Source organism: Sinocyclocheilus grahami, unplaced genomic scaffold (genome assembly GCF_001515645.1).
Source record: "Sinocyclocheilus grahami isolate Dianchi unplaced genomic scaffold, SAMN03320097.WGS_v1.1 scaffold1802.1, whole genome shotgun sequence".
Lineage (NCBI taxonomy): Eukaryota > Metazoa > Chordata > Actinopteri > Cypriniformes > Cyprinidae > Sinocyclocheilus > Sinocyclocheilus grahami.
Window position 1 is genome coordinate 150986 of NW_015506981.1, and position 6137 is coordinate 157122.

At 40.4% G+C, this 6137-nt stretch overlaps 1 pseudogene; it reads left to right on the plus strand.

Annotated features, from left to right (window-relative positions):
• The window catches only part of LOC107572730 (CLOCK-interacting pacemaker-like), a 17158-nt pseudogene extending 12718 nt beyond the window's left edge, over positions 1–4440 (plus strand).
• The last annotated feature ends 1697 nt before the right edge of the window (positions 4441–6137 follow it).

Sequence of the window (6137 nt, forward strand, 5' to 3'; positions counted from 1 at the left end):
AAAATATATATTGTGTGTTGGAGTGGTCCAGACGCTACACAACTTACCGTTAAGACACTGCTTGACTGCTTGTCTGCTGCTGCCTGAACAAGAGACCTCCTTACTGAAGTGAAAGGGTTGGCTGGTGTCACTACAGTGACCTGGGCCGCCCAGGGTCGCCAGTAGCAAACAATGGAGCACGCTCTGCTGGACAAACTAAGTATTTACACCATTTACAAGCATTTTATCTGCATATGTAATGTAAAAAAAAAAATTCATATCAGTGGCATATCTGCGGCATATACGCCGATGCAGGTATATCTGCGACAGGCTCATATCAGCCGATAAAAGCGGCAAAACGATAAATCAGTCGGGCTCTATATGTGACTGCAAGTCTTTTTGTGAGCAAAGAAAACAAAAAAGTACTTTTTTTATATAAAAATAACTTTATTCAACAATTTCTTCTCTTCCTTGTCAGTCTTTAATGCCCGTTCACGAGAGTACCATGTCGCACGTGTTGTGGCACTCTCATGAACGTGCGTCGAAGAAAGCATTCCAGTTAATCCCAAACGTGTTCATTAGGTCACATCATATTCAGAAAAAACTTTTCCTGGTTGCATTTTATGACAGAGCCATGTTGAACTGAGTCCTTTTAGTGCTGTCAAACGATTAATCGCATCCAAAATAAAGGTTTTTGTTTGTGTACTGTGTATATTTATTATTTATATATAAATACACACACATGCATGTATATATTTCAGAAAAATATGTTATGTTTGTATATTAAATATATTTATATATAATATAAATTATACAAATATAAATATATACATGTAAAGAAATGTAAATATTTTCAAAATATATACTGTATGTATGTGTATTTATATATAGATATACATAATAAACATACACAGTACACACACATATATTATGTAAACAAAAACTTTTATTTTGGATGTGATTAATCGCGATTAATCATTTGACAGCACTACCTTTGATATGCATTATTCAACTGTTTGTATAAGGATATTTATTTGCAATATGCTTGATTTTATGCACAAGCAGCTGAACGAGTCAAACCTCTTAATTAGAAGTGTAATTCTGACCATAAAATGTAGTTTTATGAGGCTTGTGTAACATCCGTGCCAAAACTTCAAGGTTCCGGCATTGAATGGTCCTTCATTTGACTTGTCATTAGTAGACTGAGACTTTTGTATTTCTCTTTCTTTGTTTCCCATCCTTCCTCTTGCCTTTTCCTTTTCTTTTTTTTGTTCCATCCAATGCCCTTTCTCCTCCTACTGCTCTTTTTCTTTCTCAGACACTGGCTCAGACTCCTTGCAGACTGATGCAGATGACCAGCATAGCAGTGTGAATGAGCCTCAGGTCCGCAAGGGTTTGGGTGGGGTGGAGCAGGGTCCCCTGCAGGGAAGCCACATACTGGTGTCCGGGACGCCTGAACTCACCCCAATATTCATCATTAAGAATGTGGTGTTGAAGCAGGTGAGTCAATCCTGAGACAGTCAAGTTCCAAAACACTTTCAAGTTTCCTTTTTATTGTATGTAGAAAGTAGACAACAAGGCAGCCCATTACATTTTAAACCAAATCCAAAGATACAATTAATTAGGCAGAGGTATAAAGAAAGAAGAATGATGTGTGGCATTGAAATACATGGTAAGAGGTGTCCGAAGGTCCTAAGTGCTTGTAATGAAACGTGGAAGTGAGTCACATAGAAAAGAACACATCCTATAAAACAAGACATTGCTGTGAAATGTGCTACAAAAGGCACCTCATTTACTTGTGATTTCTTGATGTAAAACTGCTCTGTACAAGAAGGAATTCGGTCTCTTCTCCTCTTTTTCTTTTTCCCAAGCCTGGGCAGTCTGGTCAGGACCACATCCTTCCTTCATCTCTGTCATGGGATAGAGGTGCTACAAGCAGTCAGGGTCCCACCCACGTCCTCTGGCTGCAACAGCCTGGAATCAATCAAAGCGCCCCATTACACATCCTTCAACCCCAGCCACAGAGATCCAAAAGCAAGGGTGTAAAGAAGAGCAAAAACACTTACCTCCCCATCCTAAACTCCTACCCTCGAATCGCACCTCACCCAAGTAAGAAAACCCCAGAGAAACCAACGGCCAGTAGAGGAAGTAACACAGAGGAGCACAGCCTGAGTAAGAGAGTATGCACAGAGGAGAAGAGAGACGAGGTGTCCACAACCACGCAAGCGGCCAAGCAGCATCTGCACAAACAGCCAGAGAACAACTTGCTGTTGCAATCTCATTCCCTCTCACGTTCTCTGTCTGCAGGCCGTGAGACACGTTCTGGCTCTTACCAGCACCAGAGCCCATGCCGCCCATCTAGTCCCTCTGCCTCCCTCAACGTGAGCTCTCCATCCATCTCAAGCACTCAGACGCTTTCCCCACCCTCTTCCAATGACCTCATCCAGGGCAGAAACGAGCCCCATAAGCATTGCCCAGAACTGAATAGTGGCTCTGGCAAAGGGTCAAACAACCTCAAAGGAACAGCACGGCATCGTCGCTTCCTCAACACAGTGGAGATTCTGAGTCAGCTGGGACTTGACCTGTAGTGGAATTCCTGCGTCCTAGACGACCGGCAAAATGCGGCCACCAAACAAGACATAGCTCAGCTCCGCCAACATGCCCATCTGCTTTTCCAGGCCGCCCAAGCAGGTGCTGATGCTCCGGCTGCCTGGGAGAAGCTCCAACAGGTCATGGCTGAGTCTGGGCACTATCCCAGCCTCAAGTGCCTACCTACAGACAGCAGCAGTGGAGGGTCTCAATCAAAAGTAGGAGTCGAGGCAGCCACCAGCACCAAACCATATACTCCTGTGGTGTACAGATATGGACTTAATGGCACTGAAGAGGTGGCGCCCCCATCTCCTCTTTTAGCTCCAAATCCAGATGCAGAATGGCAGTCAACAGGTCAATACGATTCTGTCAGTGATAACACCACCACTTCTGAGCAAATCAGAGCCCATAGAGGAACCGTGAGTCCTCCAGATGATCCCATAATGCCTCCAGACAGCTCTACACATGGAAACCTGCTTTAGACTGCACCCAGAAACCTGCTGAGCACTGGGCCTTTACAGCAGAGAAACAGCAAGGGAGACTTCAAGATACTTTTCTCGAACATCTCAAACATGATTTCAGAGATGTTATCATTTCCCCAATATTCTCCACGGTAGCGCAAGGACAGCATCTTGACTGCGCAGCGTGCCATCTTCCTTTCTGTCACATTTCTACTCATCTGTATCAGCAATCACACAAAGTGTCTGATGAGAGCTATACGGAATTTAACGCACATGCTACAGACTGCCACTCATCTATCTGCATCAGCTATCCTGCCCCATAATGGAATCAAGAAGCAACTTCAGGTTTTCAGTGGCCATTTGCAAATGTTTTTGATAGCAACACTTCATGCATAGTCGATCACAGAGTAATCAAAAATGACAGCCTGTTTCCTACTTTATGTTGATTTATATTAGAGACTAGTTGAATAATTTGCAAGTGTTGTCACAGTTTGTAGCATGTAGCGTTTCTGAAGAACATGACTGGGAATGGTATTTTGCAAAAATGTGGTAATAATTAGTCATGAGTTCCCCTCTGTGAGGCCTTGTCGCTTAAAGAAAAGAAGGATGGTGCATGAAGGTCCCGAAAAGTCCACACATGCAAAGACACTAAGAACTGTGTAAGAATTATTCCCACGGTGATCTTGCTAAAGTCCATGGAGCTTTGATCTGCTTGCTTTACGTCTTCATCTTTTACCATGGACCAAGACACCCATCACTCAAGCCTTTTGAATTGGGCTCGCTGAGATGAAGGGTCAAATTTGAGTGTTTATATGAGCTGTTGAGCTGTATCATTTGATCACAGATCATGACGTCTTTGTGAGCTTTCTTGAGTTAAGTGTTTTGTGCTTTCTTTACATTTTTACATTTCTTCTCTACTAAAGCACCAAACGTTTTGGCACATTTTTGATACTCTTGACATGACACTAATGTATTATTTGTTGTTGTATATTTCCTTTTATTTACTTACTGAGTATTTTTGAGTAACAGAGGTTGTATATGAATTGGTTTGTCTAAAGAAGCCGTCAGGCCCACACAGAGATTTACAGAATTCTGCTGTCATTGCATCATTGCATATTCATTTATGAAATATTTTGGCTAATTTGATTAGGATTTCAGAGCTTAGTACTTTACAGGTTAACACATTTTATGTTACAGTAGAGCAGATTTTTAGATATTTTCCCTAAAATAAATACAGAAAATGAGAAAAGGTCTGCAGATTCCACTTGGGCAAGATGGTTTAATAACGTTAAGAGTTCTTCTTTGTGACTGATATTTTTCTTTCTTCATTAGCTCTTTAATTTGGTGTGATTTTTATACACAGCAGTGATCTTAAGTCCAAATAAATGGCAGTACAGGAGGGATGTTCTGAGATGTGTGTATGTGTCTGTTTGATGGCCTGGTGAAGCGAATAATAAGACAGAATCACCGCAAACGTTACACTATTACACTACATGCAGATGCAAATAAAAAGCTTCATTAAAAGGCCTTTTGTTTGTTTGTGCATACATTTAATGCCACATTTGTTGAAAATGAATACACTTGGTCCTGCTTAGTCCTTTTCTGAAACAGAGATGGCGTTACCTGAGTTTTCAGGATCACATGACTTTTTTTTCCTACCTGAAGAGCTCATTCAGTTGTTGTGGTCTTAGATAAAAGACACATCAATACTTTGCATGCAACTTACATTAATTGTCTAAAGCTGTCTTATCTGCATTAATAGTTACTTAACATGCTGAATCTCTTGAAATTCTAAGGATTAGACTTTTTGCAAGGACCTGTGATTTTAAGTATCATCACTATGGAAAGAGAATGGCAAAATATTTTGTTTAAAATGATCTTTTGTCTTGAAAAAGACAAACAGCTTGTCTTGTACAGCTTCTCCTCAACTGCTCTTCACATAGTCTCTTATTCTTCAAACACAGTTTGAAGTGTTTGGAACTGAAATCCTGTGAACTGTTTCCAAGGCAACCCTCAGAATATAACAACAGACAGATTTAGTTATAAAGCAAATTTTATTTTTCTTTATTTACCTAAGCATGCACTTTCAAGTAGGCCTATTTTTATGTACAGTGCATTAACCATACTGGTCTCCCCATATTATAAATCATGCAGGAGGAAGTTAAGCAGGACAACATTAAGTCAGGCGACTGTGAAAGGAAACACAACCACACAAGCCACTGAATCATGTTGAATGAAAATGGTATAAAATTTATTTGGTGAATGATAATTTGGGAACCTCAAATTATCTACAAAAAGGTATGTTGTCAAATCATCATCTGGTTTATGTATAACATTAGCAGTGTTGGTTACAAACACCACAACTGTAATAAATTAAAACTTATCAATTCTATATTCCATGCTGAATTTTCAATATAACCCCACACTCGTATGCTATAGCTGTTTCTACCTGGATGTTTTAGCTAGTTGCTTACAGGAGAGAGGGAGTTTTGTGTCAGGACTACACAAGTGGCGCCAATGCTGTCAAGAAACACAGACAGAGAAACAACATTAGAATTTAAGGTACATTTATTTTTGGTTAGTGTTTTTAGCTTTCTTTGGTTAAATTGTAAGTAATTCCCCTTGGAATGGCTGTTTCCCTGTTAATTTCCAGGGGAAATGCATGAACTGCTTAATTCTATACGTCGAATACAATGCAAATGGCTTTGGACAAAAGATGCATAAATATGATGGATGAATGTATCATCATCCTCACCTGTTTCAGGCTTCCTTTCCCAGCACACATTTGGCCTAGAGCCCATCCAGGCACCAGTACGATGGAGAACAGGGCCAGTAACCAGCCTAGTGTATACGCCCAGTCCGGTTACACATACCAGCGGTTAAAAGTGAGGGGCTTGTTATGGGGCACCATAGAATAAACAAAAGACACCTGAGAATGAGCAGAAAATAATTATGTTGTGAAGAGTAAGAACAGAGTGCGAGCTCAAATCAGACATCACTGGCCCAATAAAAAACACTATAGTTGACATCATTGATCTATACAGTGCATTCATAATTATATGCAAGTTGATATTCTGATCATATATTTTTTCCAAGCACATTTTACAG